Genomic DNA, 18,641 nt, shown 5'->3' with positions numbered 1-18,641 from the left:
TAAAAAATATAGCACTGAATGTACTCGCACTCGCGACATCTTATATACCGTGCGCGATACGTACCATTACGCCACTAGCTGACACATAGCCAAAACAGCTCCAGACGTCACAATAATTCCTCCAGAACTTCTGCATTCCACAGCGCTGTGGGATAATGCATATCGCCAGGTCAATATTTATGTGAGACAAACAGTTATAACTTTTCTTTTGCACTGCACGACATTTCAACAAACAGATAGCGCAATAGAGTAGCTCAAGTGGAAAGGATCATTTCCTGTTATATTTCTGCATCCTACACTGTTGGCAGATCTGTGTTGGTGGCAGTTACGTGATTTTATTTTGGTGATTACAAAATAAAGTTGAATGCAAGGACTAGGTAGCCGAGGCAGCTAGTTCATGGTGATTCGGTCAACCAAGTAAATGAGTTTACTGAACATGCCGCAAATGGATACAGGGAGGCTGTGTGTCAGAATTCTCAACCAGTGTGGTACAACGGCGTTATGATACAAAAACGAGCCACGGGGAAGAGGGTTTGGTGGTCTGTTGGGCTGATGATAGGTTCATATATCTGTGGTCTGGGTTCGAATCCAACTTCGGTCAATGATTTTAGATAGGGAGAGACAGATACCATTCTCTTCTGGCTACACCAAGTCAAGAAGATATAATGGCATGCGGAATTTGATCCCTTCGTGACAATACAGCTCGGGTGCAATTTGTTGTTTGTTCAAAACTGCAGATTCCTCAACATCTCCAAATATTGCGCGTGAGTGGGTTCGAATCCTGGCCCCGCCCTAAAGATTTCATTATGTAATATCAAGCTCTAGCATGAGAACACTTATCTGCTGGTGGATAATAATTTCGATTTTTAATGTATTTTCATTCGTTGGCAACACTAACGATACTTGACGTTTTTGACTCCCAGTGAGACACAGATCTATTTGCGAGATCACTGTTAAGTTCAAGATGTTATTCCGAACTGCTGGTGGAGAAAAATTCGGTAGCTGCTGTCTCTTTGTGTGTAGTCAACAACGATATGTGTGGAACTCTATTCCCAGTCAGCACTGAACTCTTCGTCATATTATTTCTAGTTCAAACACGCCCACATGTTGCTGCTGGTGCAACAAACCCATATTTAACGTTAGTTTTCTATAGAATATAACAGCAGTAGGTCCCGGGTTGGAGCCCTGGGAAGGAAAAAATGAATTTTCGTCTCGTCATTTCAGTTAAAACATCTAGCTACTGCTGAGAAAATCCGAAATGTCACTGTTGATTGTGCTTCGATATCTATCTTATTAGGTTCTGGGTTCGAATCCCTGTCCAACACAAAGCTTTACCTCGTGGCATTTCAAATAAGTTACTTGTCAGGAAGCGATATTTAACATCTCTCGTAGTTTAACGGACAACAGGTGCTGAGTAGGAATTCGCGTCCGTTAAAAATGTTTGCGTTATGTAATTTAAAGTTTGTATTTGCTAATTGATACTGTCTAAAATCGAGGTATATCACTCTCTGTATGCCTAATCAGGAATGACTGTTAGTTTCCGTCAGTCACGAAATCTTTGCTTAGTCTGCATGACCTGGGTTTGAATCCATATGCAGAACGAGGCGGTTCGTCGTGTCATTTGAAGTTCATACATATTCTCAAGTAGATGCTCGTGAATAACTTAAATTTTTTCTCATTTTGTGTTAAATAATAAGTACGGTATGTTACTTTGAAGAGGAATACGACGAACTTACTACGTGCATTACCTATCTGACATAATAATGAGAGTGGTAACAATTCAGGTATGTCATTTATTGTAATAAATGTGAGCTTACAAGCCTTAAGGACAGTCTTACCTGTGATAAGGTGTTCCCTGATATTTCTAGTATCGTAGTATTACTTTACATCTTGAGTTATTGCGATACAGAGCAGTTTTTTCTAGTGGTGACTTGTTGGAACCATTTTCAATAGTCAAACGACTGTACCAAGGAGCGATTAGAGGACCTGCAAGACAGCTGCGTTATTTGGGTTGCATGCGAATCAGGCGATATGCAATTCAGGTCGTTCGGATACTTTTGAGCGTGACTGTGCAGTTGACATATATCAATCAAGTACGTTATTAGCAGCAGTTCGTAAACCATCTTAATTTCTGGGAGACGCGCTTCCCTTACACAGTACGTTCAGCCATATCTGTCATGTGTCCGATTTGACATCGCCTTTTCCTATGTATAGTCGACAGTCGACTTAAAATTTTTTCGTCTTCTTCAGCATTCGCGCAGGTTTGACAGGGCTCACTTATAACGTGGAATCAGCCATCCACTATATGACAGTGTATTTACTTTTGTTCTGCGTCTGTAGTATCTTCTCTTCTTGTCAGCTAAAAGTCAGTTACGCTAAGGAAAGAAAGTCGTGCACACCACTTGCTTGTTAATAACGAGCGCGTATGTATGTTTATTCATTTCTCAACCGTTAGGTATAGTGTTCGTAAGGAGATGACAGATGTCCATCCCATGCTAGCCAGACGAGAGTGGAAAGGCGTCTAAAAACCACATCCGTGCAATCGGGTACTATGGACAAACGGTGGTTAATCAATCGTACAAATATAGATGCTATCCGATCGCGGCTCAACTCTGTCATGCATCCCATTACTCTGTGCCTTAAGCCACACCAACAGTGTAATATACTTACTGGTATGTACTTGATATCAGTTGCTAATCAAGAAGATACGTAAGAATAGAATTCATTTCCTTGTTGTGCACTAAGCAGAGATAGATATTGACAGTTGTGACAGCCGGTATTTGAAATAGCAACGTCTTAAGCCTTCATGATAGCTAATCGCTCTTCTGACATTGTAAAGTGAACACACTGCACCTTCAGCAGTCATAATGCACGTATGAGCGTGAAAGGATATAGCTTTCTCAGAGTGCAAAGGGGCAGGGCGGCCGTAATTTTTATTTTGAGTTCTTGGACGTTTGTTGGCAACTCGTGGACCACTGGCTACGATACTTCGTGTCTCATCTCTAGCCGAGGTAAGAAACGACACAATCTACTCTTTCATGTTCACAACAGTAGAGCGTGTCTGAGCTGAAAACCGCCTTTTAACTAATAGGCAGTTGTGAAAAGAAAACGTATCAGGCTGTGTTCACAGTATCACCGGCAACGGTCGCCAGACTGACGACTATTGTTGCCCGACACCTTCGGCCGATCGTTTGTTCACCGTGGCTCTCATCCCCATCAGGTTTTAGTAGGATCAAGGAGGTTAAGTTAGAATCTATTCTGCAGAGGAGATCATAATCTGTTTTTATCTTCTCGGGCGGAACAGGCGCCATGACGTCTGTGCTTCGAGACGGGTGCTGCATTGCGTCTTTTACTATTAAAAAGATGCCGAATGCATGTGAACGAGCTGTATCCGTCTCGAAAAGAACGTTGGGTGTACTGTACACTCTTTCCTCAATTACTGTAACAACCGGATAAGTTTTGCGGATTTTTATAGACGAAAGGAGAAACGTTCTGTTACATACTCGAGCTGATAAGTGGTAACACTCTCAAGGACGTAACCAAAGGTGTGGTCTGGGGTGCGGTCCGGACCACCCCACAGCCCCCACCCACCTACCCAAATCTATCACCTAAATCAAATTACACACGGCCTAGTTGCCGTATAGTGAAATTGAAAGATATTTTGCTTTTCACTCGTACGACAAAAAGGGTACGCACGCCGATAGTCAACAAGGCTATCGATAGGTTTAAACTATAAAGAACACTCTCGGATATCGCTCATCCCTACTTTAGCCAAGACCAACTACTAAACATTATTGTCCTCACTTCAGCTCCGTCATTGTTTTGTTAATCAGTCCAGTTCATACTTGCAGCTGAATTTAATGTAAGGGCTGCCGCTTATTCTTTTTGTGCAGTGTGCTTTTGTGGAAGTTTTTAATTATGTATAAGTTTGCAATAAGTAAAAAGAGGGAAACTGATTTTGATTCGTCCACTAGCTATAAGATAATTTAAAATATGTATGTAGCACTATAATACTCTAATCACAAAAAAATTAAATTAAAATCAGTGCAAAAAAGACACTTGGATTTGTCTGTGTCACCCAAAAATCGCGTTGATCTACAAAAATATCGTCCAAACGGCGATGGTAGCGTTCCTTTAAAAAATTTGCTCAAAAATCGATCATTAGTAGTCCAAATGGCAAAATATCCTCCAATCTGGTCACCCGGGAGATATTCCATTATGAAGACCAGTACCGATACGGAACTATGGGGAAGGTTTGTAGAGAGCAGAAGAGGTTATGTGATGACAGTACATTCTAGAGTGCGTTCATTTCTAAAAGATTTTTTCATCGGCTGCTAGAGTTCGTCCGAGACTGTGCCTTGGATCCCCGACCCGTCCCTTTTTGTCCAAAATTTCTTTACGCTCTTGTAATAACTGAAGAGAGAATTCGCAAAAGTAAATACATGATTTGTATTAGTACATAACTATTGCTATAAATATTTGAACCCATTTAATTTTGCAGGATGTATGTAACACTCCTTTAAGATAAAATAGCTTCATATTATAGACCACATACTATGTATGTGAAGGTCTCCGGAAAGCAAATAGATAAAATAAACAAATAGACGTGTTTCAACAGTAAATGAAAAATATGAGCCTTTTGAGGTCCTCATTAAGAAATAACAAATCGGTCGCCCCCTTTGACAAAATCCTGGCTACTTCCTTGACACTCTGCCAACTTCATATAAATTGAGCAAAATGGACACATCAGTTAAGTCAATGACTGGGGTTCAGCATACAAGCGAAAGAAATTTTTAGAATAAGATACTCTGAACACCTAAGGCACTGAAAAGTGGAAACACACACACACACACACACACACACACCACATTTGCAAGTCATCTGAAATTACAGAATCACCACGTGACTGGCATAAAAACGCCAGTAAGCAGTAACAATAGTTCATAGACAGCTGATTTCCACCTATCACAATACAAAAAATGATTAATTGCAGTAACTTTAAGTATAAGACATCCTTTTCACTGAAACAAATTATTTTTTTAGACTTTATTTTGCGACTAAAATTACTGATAAAGATTTTACGTAATTGAAGCTTACAATAAACCTGCCATTTCAGTTCATCAATTCCGAGCTACATCCCCATTATATCTTTTTTTATCCTTAGTGTGCCACAAAATTCTTCTTTCTTGGACTAAACTTTCAGTTAGTTACAGTCCACGTTTCGTGTCTGACGTCGCCGCTCGATTCGGTCGAAGAATACTGCTCTGAATTTCAGCGACTGTGGTCCTAAGTCTGTGCGCTTTGACGTGGAGATCGGCTGCCTTACGAACGCGCACGTAATGGAGCACTGGCTTGAAAAGACCGGCCATATTCGATAGACGTCGGTCGTCGGGGAAATTCACCTATATCGGTGCCGTCACCGCATCCTTAGAGACAAGGTATGAATACCTTCTCACACTGTTAGTTGCGATCTTTGGACAACATGGAAGACTATAAAATCAAGAGTAAGATGTACCAGCATTTTGTTAAGGAAACGGAAATTAACATATAAACATTGAGTTGGATTGATATAACAGTTTGCCTGTTGTTTTAGCCGCACTGTCACTCATGCCACCTACTGGTAGAACTGTTTACTTCGTGCCATGTGTGTCAGATTTCACACGGATTGTGTTTAGAAATGGAGTACGTTGTTGCAACGCGTGTCTTTTAAAGTCTTGTCTTACATTGTGTGTTAAGGTATGAAGACACAGGTATCCTGAAATGCGTAATGAGATGATAAATAAAAATTGTATTCGTGATGACAAGTGTATTACCATTCAGTAGAAACGTACTGCAAATACCGAGCGAGACTGCGCAATGGTTAGCACAATGGAGTCGCATTCGGGAGGACGACTGTTCAAACTCACGTCCGGCCATTCAGATTTAGATTTTTCGTGATCCAGTGGGAATGATGACTTCGCTGTTCGGTCCCCTCCCCTCAAATCAACCAACGAACCTTCTACAAACTATAGGAAAGACACGTGTGAATGTAGGGAAGTTTTTCTTCTTAAACTGGCAGCTCATGGCGATATTTACGATGTTAATGATACTGAGTCTTAACTTGATTCTATGGCGGTTTATGTCTCAGTAAGTTTATATTAGTCACTGCCATCACGAAAGGAGGCTTATCTTGCTCTTAACCTATGCTGCTCACATTTTTGAGAGGTTCGTGCTTCTCTGTGGGTCAGTTCTGCTTCCATCTCTATAGCTGAGATCCTTTTGAAAAGTGACATGATTAGACCAGGCTGTGTTTCATATTACTTTATTTGCACTACTAGTTTCAGACACTGTCCATTTTCATGTACATATACAAAACATTCAACACACCATAATATAAAATATGAAAAAGAGAGTAAATACGAATGTCATAAAACTACTCTGGATATAGTGTTAAAGAAAATAGTTTCCTATAGAAACATGTGTGGATACGTCGTTGCCGATATTTTAATAAATCGCGTGCTATACATACTTATTCACAGCTCAGACGTCAACCACCTCTTCTAAAACATGAAGTTCATGACACGCAAAGTTCTTTCGAAAATGATAACATTACTGTGTTATTGAAATATCACATCCAGCTAAAAGCACCAGTAAAACGAACAATGTAATGTTTACTACAAATCACACTATATGCACCTGTTCAAATTACTATCACATGTGCATAAACGCGAAGGGAAAATTTTAATTGACAGCCAGACAATAAAAATACGTGGATCGATACGATTTCAGAGCATATCTCTGTCTTATACTGACAGATAATCAAGATATATTTCATCGACATAAGTTAAATATTTATAAGATATCCATTTAACGGATAGGAGCGTGGAATGTGAGATCTCTTATTCGTGCAGGTTGGTTAGGAAACTTAAAAAGGAAAATGGATAGGTTAAAGTTAGATACAGTGGAAATAAGTGAATTTCGGTGGCAGGAGGAACATGACTTCTGGTCTGGTGTACATAGGGGGTATAAACACAAAATAAAATAGGTGTAATGCAGGAGTAGGTTTAATAATGAATAAAAAATAGGAATGTGGGTAAACTATTACGAACAGCATAATAACGCATTATTGTAGCCAATATAAACACGAAGCCCGCACCTACCACAGTAGTACAAGTTTATATGCCAACTAGCTCCGCAGATGATGAACAGATTGAAGAAATGTACCATGAGATAAAAAAATATTCGTATAGTTAAGGAAGACGAAAATTTAAAATAGCCATGGGGGACTGGAATTTTATAGTAGCAAGAGGAAGAGAAGGAAAAGTAGTAGGTGAATATTGAGTGGGGGTAAGGGCTGAAAGAGGAAGCTGCCTGGTAGAATTCTGCACAGAGCATAACTTAATCATAGCTACCATTAAGTGTATGAATCAGGAAAGAAGGCTGTACACGTGGAAGAGACCTGGAGACACCGGAAGGTTTCAGATTGATTATATAATGGTACGACAGACATTTAGGAGCCAGGTTTTAAATTATAAGACATTTACATGGACAGATGTGGACTCTGGCCACAATTTATTGGCTATGAACTGTACATTAAAAGTGAAGAAACCGCCAAAAAGATGGGAATTTAAGGAGATGGGACCTGGGTATGCTGAAAGAACCAGAGGTTGTACAGAGTTTCATAGGGAGTGTTAGGGAACGACTGACAAGTACAGTGGAAAGGAATACAGTAGAAAAAGAATGGGTAGCTCTGAGAGATTAAATACTGAAGGCAGGAGAGGACCAAGAAGGTAAAAAGACGAGGGCTAATAGGAATCCTTGGAGAACACAAGAGATACTGACATTAACTGATGAAAATATAAAAATGCAATAACTGAAACACGCAAAAAGAAATACAAACGTCTCAAAAATGAGATCGACAGGAAGTGCAAAATGGCTAAGTAGGAACTGCTAGAAGTCAAATGGAAGATCAGTATTTGAATTTTCGGTACCTAATACATGACATGTAATACGGCTTACTTGTCGATTGCGTTAACTTAGAACCTTCTATCTTGTACAGAAGTAAGAGACTGAATACTTCGGTACGTGACATAAATTTCCAGCCGATACATGTAATCTTTCCAGAGAGAAAGGCGAGCGATGTGATGTTCTGGCATTACATTAGTACGAAAACAAATGACAAAAACGGGATGTTTTCTTACGTTTTTACTACAAATTAATACTTCTCGCGTTTTATCGTGTAATGTGGTTGCTACACCCCATCTCGTGCAAAATCTCCAGATTCTTCTGGACCTTTCGCATGGCCCTAAGGACTCTCTTAACCCTGCGGCTCTCTGCTATCACTTCTTCTCGATTCTCGACATGAAGTGGTTTACACCTACGGCTCGATGGCTGATGGTTACGTAGGCTTTGTGTATGTTCATTGAAAACATATTGAACAGCACTCCTTGCCAGATGGCAGCAGTGTTTTCACTACAGAGTTGGCGGCCATATCTCGTGCTTTTGAGCACATCCGCTCTTGCCCTGGTGAGTCATTTCACCTGTGTACTGACTCCTCGAGCAGCCTACAAGCTATCAAGCAGTGCCACTCTCGCCATCCTTTGGTAGCGTCCATCCAGGAGTCCATCTATGCCCTGGAACGGTCCCGTCGTTCGGTGGTGTTTGTGTGGACCGCAGGATACGTCGGAATCCCAGGCAAAGAGCTTGCCGACAGGCTGGCCAAACAGGTTACGCGAAAACCGCTTCTGGAAATGGGCATCTCCGAAACTGACCTGCGTTCTGTCTTGCGCCGCAGGGTTTTTCAACTTTGGGAAACGGAATGGCGTAACAGTTCGCACAACTAACTGCGTGTCATTAAAGAGACTACGATTGTGTGGAAGTCTTCCATGTGGTCCTATCGCAGGGAATCAGTTGTCCTCTGCCGGCTCCGCATTGGCCATACATGGCTAACGCATGGTTGTCTCCGTCGCGAGAACCCACCTCGGCGTCGCTTGGCTCATAAATGACAGTCGTCGTCCTCTTGCTGGACTGCCCACTTTTAGCCTCTCTGTGGCGGACTTTTAACTTTCCCAGCACCCTACCTTCGGTAGGGAACAAAATGGTTCAAATGGCTCTGAGCACTATGCGACTTAACTACTGAGGTCATCAGTCGCCTAGAACTTAGAACTAATCAAACCTAACTAACCTAAGGACATCACACACATCCATGCCCGAGGCAGGATTCGAACCTGCGACCGTAGCACTGACGCTACGACTTATGTTAGAAGAGAGGTTAAGAAAAGACAAACCTACATTTACAGCATTTGTAGACTTAGAGAAAGCGTTTGACAATACTCATTGGAATACTCTATTTCAAATTCTAAAGGTGGCAGGGGTAAAATACAGGGAACGAAAGGCTATTTTTAATTTGTACAGAAACCAGATGGCAGAGTCGAAGGGCACGAATGGGAAGCAGGGGCTGGGAAGGGAGTGAGACAGGGTTGTATCCTATCCCCGATGTTATTCAAACTGTATATCGAGCAGACAATAAAGAAAACAAAAGGAAAATATGAAGTAGCAATTAAAATCCAGAGAGGGAAATAAAAACCTTGAGGTTTGGCGATGACACTGTAATTCTGTTAGAGAGAGCAAAGGTATTGGAAGAGCGGTTGAACAGAATAGACAGTGTCTTGAAAGGCTAGTAAGATGATCATCAACAAAAGCAAAATAAGGATAATGGAATGTAGTCGAATTAAATAAGGTGATGCTAGAGGACAAGATGGGGAAATGAAACACTTAATATAGTAGATGAGTTTCGGGCCACAAAATAACTGATTATGGTCGATGGGGAGAAGATATAAAATATAGATTGGCGATGGCAAGGAAAGCATTTCTGAAGAAGAGAAAGTTGTTAACATCCAGTACAGATTCAAGTGTCAAAGTCTTCGTTGAAAGTATTTGTAAGGAGTGTAGCCTTGTATGGAAGTGAAACTTGGACAATAAACAGTTTACACAAGAAGAGAATAGAAACTTTTGAAATGTGGTGCTCCAGAAGGATGCTGAAGATTAGGTGGTAGATCATGTAACTAATGAGAAGGTACTGAATAGAACTGGGGAGAAGAGGAATTTGTGGCACAACTTGACTAGAAGAAGGGATCAGTACACAGGGGACGTTCTGAGGCATCAAGGGATCACCAATTTAGTATTTTAGGGAAGCGTGGAGGATAAAAATAGGAGAGGGAGGCCAAGAGATGAATACACTAAGCAGATTCAGAAGGATGTAGGTTGCAGTACTTACTCGGAGATGTAAAGGCTTGTACAGGATAGAGTTGCATGGAGAGCTGCATCAAACCAGTCTTTGGAATGAAGACCATAACAACAACACCAACATATGTTGGATACAGAATTGGTAAGCGGCACATGTAGCGTCGGATCTCGACCAACTTTAAGTCCACCCCACCTGTTCCCCCTCTTCAGGGCTCCCTCTCTCTCCCTTCGCCATATCTTGATAGTCCCCTGCTTCTCCTCACACCCTTATTTCGCTAACCCTTTCTGTCGATCTAATTTTAGCCTCACTGGCACCTCTTCCACTCCCCACCCTCTCCCATCCCAACAGCCACTCCTACCCCGTCGGTAGTACAGTCCATATACCACCCCCACACGGGTACTAGAATACACGCTGGGGATCAGGAAGTGTACGCGCCGCAACAAGCCGCGCTGATGACGTCACAGTGAAACTAATCAGCGGTCAGTAGTCCACATTTGCCATAATGTATTGTGATTACGTTTTCGGGCGAAAACAAGATAGTTCACGGAAGTTTGATTTTTTATTGGTGACTGGAGATTGAGTACGGATTTATGCTGTAATTATCAGTGTATTGAAGGAGTATGGTTTTAAGTGAAAAAGTCGCGCGGGATTAGCCGTGCGGTCTGGGGCACTGCAATCAAGGACTGTGTGGCTGGTCCCGGTGGAGGCTCGAATCCTCCCTCGGGCATGGGTGTGTGTGTTTGTCCCTAGGATAATTTAGGTTAAGTAGTGTGTAAGCTTACGGACTGATGACCTTCGCAGTTAAGTTCCATAAGATTTCACACACATTTGAACATTTTTTTAAGTGAAAAATAATGGCTTGGTGCGCGATCGCCAGTTGTACCAACAACCACAACAGACACCTAAGTAAGTTAGGAATTAAGTTTCATATATTTCCTAAAAACAGTGAGACGAAACGAGTATAGTTAAACACTTGTAAATGTGAAGAAAAACGAAGCTACTGTAAAGAAGTATAAGAGATTTTACTGTTAAATATATTACAAACTAATGAAGAACTTACCACTACACAAAACGTGAACCGTGAAAACGAACACTGCTGCGAATGCGACAATAACGGTTAGAAATCATGGAACAGAAATAAAAGACGTAAGGTAAAAGAACGCAGATTTACAGAATCGATGGAGTGCTGAGTTATTAAAAGTAAAACATTTTCAAAATGAGTTTCGGGGCTCTTGTTCTGTCTACAGCAAGTGGTTATGAAAGGACAGTGTACTAACTGATCATCTGAAGATGCCGCAAAGGCTGCGACTTTACGATACCTGTCTTATAAAGTGTTGTCTCTTGTCAGGACTTCGCTATAGTGTGTTTCATAAGGACATGCATTTTCATAATAATGTAAGTTATCAACAAGGCCAAAAAAAGGCAAAGGTAGTAAGCAAACTGAGAATGAACAAAGACAAAAACTGAAAAAAGTTATAATATAACTTTGCAGGACAAAAAACCTGTTAATAGAGTTAAAACGACATTATAGCGTGTTTGTCCATACTACAGGTCTATTAAGCAGATGCTTTTGTGAATCCCTTCTCCCAGGAAAAGATCATTGCCCTCTGAGATGGTGAAAGAGGTTGTCAACATTCGGAGGCTTTACGCTAGCATTTCACCGACCTTATAAAAAGTTATCTAACTGACGTAAAGCTTAACATTAATAAAAGTAAATACACAAAAAATGGAAAATCTCGATTACATTCGTACCTGCGTAGGAGGTAAGCATGTGCGCCAATGAGTTTCAATGCAGTGTGGCGTGGCGAGAGGGTTAACAGTGACGTCGCAGCTCACAGCCTAGAGTCACAGCCCTCCTGCGTGTGACCCCAACCGTGTGTTCTTGTACCTGTGCCATCCCCCTTCTTCTACCCTCCTCAACGACCAACCTTTTCCCTTTCTACAACGGAATACCTATCCCAGGGCAGTACCTTCCAGTTTAGCCAATGAAGTGCTTCTTCTTAATATCACTGCTCTGTATCATGGTTTTTAAAATATTTTTAAATGTACTCGTATTGTGTTTTTTTTTTTTACTTTTATTATAACCGTTTTTAGCTAAAAGCGAAGGGAGTCATGTTTATTGTATATAAGTAAGCCCTTTTATTTTCACCTTTAAAAACTATTTTAAGTTCATGGTAAATATCTCACTTTTTTCATCTCATTTAGAGTTTCTAATCAGATGGCTGCACTGAAACTACCGCTGAAAGCCCCTCACCCCCTCTTGCCCATATGGGGCGAGGGAGGGGGGGGGGGGGGAATGAAATAACAATAAAGAAACAGCTGCCTATGCCTTTTTTGAAAACCAGTAGTTCACAACCATAGTATATCACAACATGAAACGGACATCAGAAATCAAGCATAGAGAAAACAAACTTATCATGCGTCATAGACAACCGACGTCGATACAGGAAATAATTAAGGTTAAATAACAGTGGGTCGAGGGTAAATCAAATAGTATTAAGACGTCAACATGGATGTAGTGCTGTACATGATCTATATGTATATACTGCACAGTACGTGTCTAGTGCGTTTGTATCTATTCGTCTACATCCGTGTCCACATCTGTTACTACAGGTAAACATTGTTTATTTAATGCTGTATCCAATGTAGTTATATAATTTTCATGTCTTTGCTCTCTTTTTCCATTTTTTCTATTTTTCGATTTTATGTTTTTAGACACACTTGAAAATGGACAATATCTGAAACGAGCCGCGCGTCTTATGACTGTCCGTGCGGCTCCCTCCGTCGGAGGTTCGAGTCCTCCCTCGGGCGTGTGTGTGTGTGTGTGTGTGTGTGTGTGTGTGTGTGTGTGTGTGTGTGTGTGTGTGTGTGTGAAGTCCTTAGCGTAAGTTAGATTGGATAGTGTGTAAGCTTAGGGACCGATGACCTCAGCAGTTTGGTCCCATTAAGACCTCACCACAAATTTCCAGTTTCCTGAAACTACAAGTGTAAATGAAGTAATTCAAAACAAGCCTGGTGGAATCATGCCATTTTCCAGATATATTGAGGCAGTGGGGCCCACCCAGAAGGAAATAGTTGAAATTCTGTTTGCTGTCCGGCGGCTTTCAGGAAGTTCTGGGCGGAAATTGGTGGTTCATGAAGCAATCAAACTAAACAAAGTCTTCAGCGCGCAGTGTAACATCGAACGATGTCTTACCTAGCACTCTGATAAAGAGATGTACTCCAGCAAACCATCAACGTGTTTTCGGGTCCATGAGGACCGCGAAGCTAGTGCGAGAAGGAAATTGGACACAGAAGACCCTGGGCATCAATATTTCTTCAGAACACATCAAAACTTGCACAATAATTGTGGCCACTTGCACAGATGTTGAGAATAATTACAAATCTCTTCTTGTTACTGTTTCTTTCTTTTCTATTATTTTTGCATTTAACCTCCAAGATTCCGCTTTTCTTTTTTTTTTTTTTTTACTTAGAAGCCGGTATGAACTAAGTTTATTTCAACTGTTTCTCTTTTCATCTCTTCCAAGTTTGTCTCGTTTCTCGTTGTTTTTCTCTGCTTTCGTCTGGCTTCTCGCTCCAGCCTTATTGGTTTTTAATGGAAACCTTTGGAATCTTGCGATTTCTTTCTGAGTGGCAGTCGTTCCTCAGTATTTTTTCGAGTAATCCATAGATAGTTCCTGCCCGTTCTAATTGTTTTGTGTCATGTTATCCATTTTTAATCTACTGAATAAGTGAGCAGCCTTTTCGTCAGTTTCTTGGGATTCGTCCTTAAGATATGGCTATAGAAAGTTATTCTTCTGTTCTTAGTAGTGTATAAAGTTCACTATTATGTCTCCTTTATTGTGTTTGTCTTTAACTAGTCCCAAATTGACCTTGGTATTTTTCTTTCTTTGGCTTCCCAGTGATTTTGTTCAGAGTTAAACATTCTGCTGCATAAAGTGCTTCGGGGCGAGTTACTGTAGAGTAGGGTCTAACTGTAGCCTTGAGGGATACTCATTTCTTATTATATACATCCTTAGTGAGGTAGTACTGTGTTTTCATTTTATTAACTCTTGGTTTGAAGGCTACCTTCTCCAAAACTTCTTCCTCAATTGCTTCTCCCACTTACTTGAATTTTAGTCCTCTCAACTTCCCCATATTTAGCTTTCATTATTTAAAGTGATTTTAATGTTCATAATAAATTTGGTTTTGTCAAAAGAGATTTGTAAGCCTGTTTTTTCAACTTGTTCATTCAGCAGTTCTATCTATTAGCTGTTTGAATTTAGTCTGAAAAAATTGTTAGGTCGCCTACAAAATTTAGACAGTCTACGTTTAGGTTGTTCCTCTCGTAACTTTATCTGATTTCCTCCTGATTTGACTTTCTCCTAATTGCATTCACTATTCCCTAACGACCTTTTCCATAGCAAAATGGAAGAGCAGCTGATGTAGACTCTGTCCCTCCCAGACTCAAGTTTTACTCTCAAAACTTCTAGAAATTTCACCTTCAAATTTAACTTTAGAATGACTGTTCGCTAGTTTTTGCTTATTATTGTTACTCCTTTTTATTGTTATTTAATTAATGTTAGGAGAAGCACAATTGATGTAAATAGCAAAATGGACCAAAGTAAAAGAACAGTTGGACAATTCCGTTCTCTGGAATACCAAAAACGACGAAGTAGATCAAATCTAAATCCATTGTTGAGAGTGTTGCCACTTACCGTGCAGGAACTGGTAACTGGAAACTGATTTTTGTAGAGAAAGATGGGGATTTTCGTCGATGGGCAATCTGAAACACAATACAATAAGAGAGATTACAGGAGTCACCAAGGCGATAATAGATGTAACAGAAACAAAACCGCTATCGCGACTTGGCTGTCTAGAAAGGATAGATCACGTAGGGCGGCCGAAGCGAACTTGAAAATAAACTGCACAATGGAGAAGGAAGGAGGGGCCCACGAAGTACATGGAAGGAACATGCCTAGGAGTCAACTGTTTACGGAGGCCTCCAGAAAGGAGACTAGCTGAATAGAAAGTCGTGGGAACTCAGTCGTCGTAAGTCGCGCAGCCTTAAGTAACACTCAAGATTAGACAATTATTAGATTTTGTTTTCAACATTATATGAAGGATAGATGTAACCATTAGACTAGTAATAGTTAACTAAATGCATATATTTGTGGGTAGAAGCAATCGCAGAGCTCCATACGTGGTCAAAATGGCTGTGCCCCAACAGGAAGTCAGGTCACAGCAACATGTACCTAACATGGAGAGAAGCGATCTCAAAATTCTAAAAAAAAAGTTTTTATGTATTGTAGCTTTTTTAAATTGTCTAGATCACAAATAATACACAATTTTAAAATTTGATTGCTAGTTTCGGTTGATCATACAATCATTTTCAAATCTGAAAGAACAAGAGAAAACAGAAAATGGCCTTATTTTAAACTGAAAGAAATAATCTTCAAGCATATACACATTTGAAGTAAGTTAAAGTGCAGAAGTAAATGCACAGAAATCACGGTAAAGAATGTCAGCGTCTAAATAATGCCAGTTATAGAGACGATGCAGTCCGTCCGTCTTGCGTACGCTGGCATGATGCGTTATCATAACTGGTACATCGTTACCTTTATACGTTGCCTTACACAAATTTGTATGTGCTTGAAGATTATTTCATCACGTTTAACCTGTTTTCGATTGTTCTTCCAGATCTGAAGATGACTGTATGAACAACAGAAACAAGGTATCATTTCCAGATCTGAAGATGGTTGTCTGAACAACAGAAACAAGTTATCAATTTTTACAATCGTATATTATTTGCGATCTACACAATTTTAAAAACTTTTTGATACATTTTAATTTTTTTTTGAAGAACGCAATGTGTAATGGGTATAAGTGCAGATTTTTTATATGTGTAACTTTAATATGTACACACGTTAGTGTGTTGGTTATTTTTTCCCTGCATCGAACCGTGTTCCCACAAGCACGTCACAAATTTCACGAACTGATGTTTTCTGCAAGGTCGTAGCTGCACCTCTAAGTGCACCACCTGTCAATATAGACTAACCGTTTTGCGTCCACGGTCCACACTCAAACGACTGACCTGCTGCCCAGGGAAAAATAAACATTAATGGCTTGCTTGTGCCGCACGTACGTGGAAGTGATACCCAGCCTAAAAAGGTACGCCTTGTAATAGCTATAAAAATAACAATACTTATGCACCTTTTTTTTACAATTTGTTCCAGAAATGTAATACAGTCCATATTAGGTAACCTAGTTGAGGGAACATTAATAAAGATAAATAAAGGAATAAATAAATACATTATAGCAATTTCAGAATGATATTCTTTGATTGTTAGCGAAGTCTGTTGATGATTTGTGGCAATCGAATATTGTGAGATGCCAATGGCCTTGCCGCAGTGGTAATACCGGTTCCCGTCAGATCACCGAAGTTAAGCGCTGTCGGGCTTAGCTAGCATTAGGATGGGTGACCATCCGGTCTGGCGGGCGCTGTTGGCAAGCGGAATGCACTCAGCCCTTGTGAGACAAACTGAGCAGCTACTTGACTGAGAAGCAGCGGCTCCGTAAACTGACATACGGCCTGGAGAGCGGTATGCTGACCACGTGCCCCTACATATCCTGAGGACGACGCGGCGGCCGGTCGTTCCCGTTGGGTCTTCATGGCCTGTTCGGGCGCAGTTTAGTTTTTTAATATTGTGTGATACACTGCGACAGCACACCCTACGTCCAGAAAGCGAAGACTATCTTACTTGAATTTTCTGCTGTAATTTTGAGAGCTAATACTGCTCTCTGTGGAAACTTCTTGAAAAGAGCAATGGAAAACATTGAAAATGAATGTTCTACTCTAATCAGGCTAGTAAAATTACACTGGAGGACAGCATAGAGTAGACCAACACATGCTCCACCGAATATTGCGTCCGTCTAAGCCAATATGGTTACAGATCTGTTATCTGAAAGAATTTTGTCTTTCAGTAGTAAAACGATTCGAATGTAGCTACACCACTATATCTAATTGAGTTAGACGCCACAATGCGTAGAATGCGTGCAGGCAGTAAAATCTGGAAGGTTTTGTTGAAAGGCTACACCCAGTTCCTGGGCTGATGCTTTAACTCTAATGACTGCGACATTCACTGGCAATTGTACTCTAACTTAGTTTCGATTCTTTACTTAAAGTTATACAGGTATTTAGCACAATATTCCCAGCAGATTTGGTTTCACGTTATTTATACTTCCTTTACGTTTGCCTGTGGTTTTCATATGTTGAGGCAAAAATCAATCAGCCACACAAACATATAACAAGGGTCCTTTTTTTAAACTGAACCTTTATAAAAACTTGTCACACCAATGAATATGTAGATTATGCGTATCTTATCTGGAACTTCTTGCCTTCTGGAAGGTTCGCTGCGGAAAAGATAATCTGGGGAAATATTTTTTCTTATTTTCTTTAAGATGGTCCACTGTATTCACAGGACTCCCTGGAACTGATTAATTACTTCAGTAGCAGTAGAATTCTCAAAACAGAATTTCATTCGCTGATGATGATGATAGTTGTATAGGCGTTTCGTCGATAATTATATATCACTTATTGCTGTTTTTCCCGTCATGAGCTCACTACACTAAGCTTTAAGATGGGATAATCCGATATTAATTGATTCACAAAAGCTGTTATAGAAGATGGCCGTGCATGGAAACAGATAATCATATGTTTAGGAACCAAATTGGAAGGAAGACAAAAAGTTCCAGATAAGATACGCATAATCTACATATTCATTGGTGTGACAAGTTTTTATAAAGGTTCAGTTTAAAAAAAGGACCCTTGTTACACGTTTGTGTGGTTGAATGATTTTTGCTTCAACATATGAAAACCACAGGCAAACGTAAAGGAAGTATAAACAACGTGAAACCAAATCTGCTGGGAATATTGTGCTAAATACCTGTATAACTTTAAGTAAAGAATCGAAACTAAGTTAGAGTACAATTGCCAGTGAATGTCGCAGTCATTAGAGTTAAAGCATCAGCCCAGCTGTAGCCTTTCAACAAAACCATCCTGGGATTCTCCTGAGCTGATTTAGAGAAGCGGGAGATATTCTAAATCAGAATGGTCGCACACAAATTTGATCTCATCCGCCCTGTATACGAATTCAGTGCCCAGAGAGCTGCGTCCTCTTTAACGTTACTGCCGCTACCCTACAATGAAATCTACGCCTTTCTTCCGGCCGTATCAGCAGCCTCTCTTCTCACTCCATCCTTCCACGTTCTCCCTCCTCCAAACACCCCTTCAACAATTGCTAATTGCTACCTGCGGTGCCACTGGGTCCTACTATAGTGCTCATCATGTCCTCTCCTTTGTATTACGTGAAAATTATCATGTTCATGATGATCACTTTTAGATCACAGCAGTATCAGCATCATCAACTTTTTTTTG

General features: G+C 40.4%; 1 pseudogene; it reads left to right on the top strand.

Annotated features, from left to right (window-relative positions):
• The first annotated feature begins 16,596 nt into the window (after nucleotides 1-16,596).
• LOC126268360 (5S ribosomal RNA) lies at nucleotides 16,597-16,714 on the top strand (annotated as a pseudogene).
• The last annotated feature ends 1,927 nt before the right edge of the window (nucleotides 16,715-18,641 follow it).

Source organism: Schistocerca gregaria, chromosome 4 (genome assembly GCF_023897955.1).
Source record: "Schistocerca gregaria isolate iqSchGreg1 chromosome 4, iqSchGreg1.2, whole genome shotgun sequence".
Lineage (NCBI taxonomy): Eukaryota > Metazoa > Arthropoda > Insecta > Orthoptera > Acrididae > Schistocerca > Schistocerca gregaria.
Note: the sequence above shows the minus strand (reverse complement) of the source record. Positions and strands in the feature narration are given on the sequence as shown.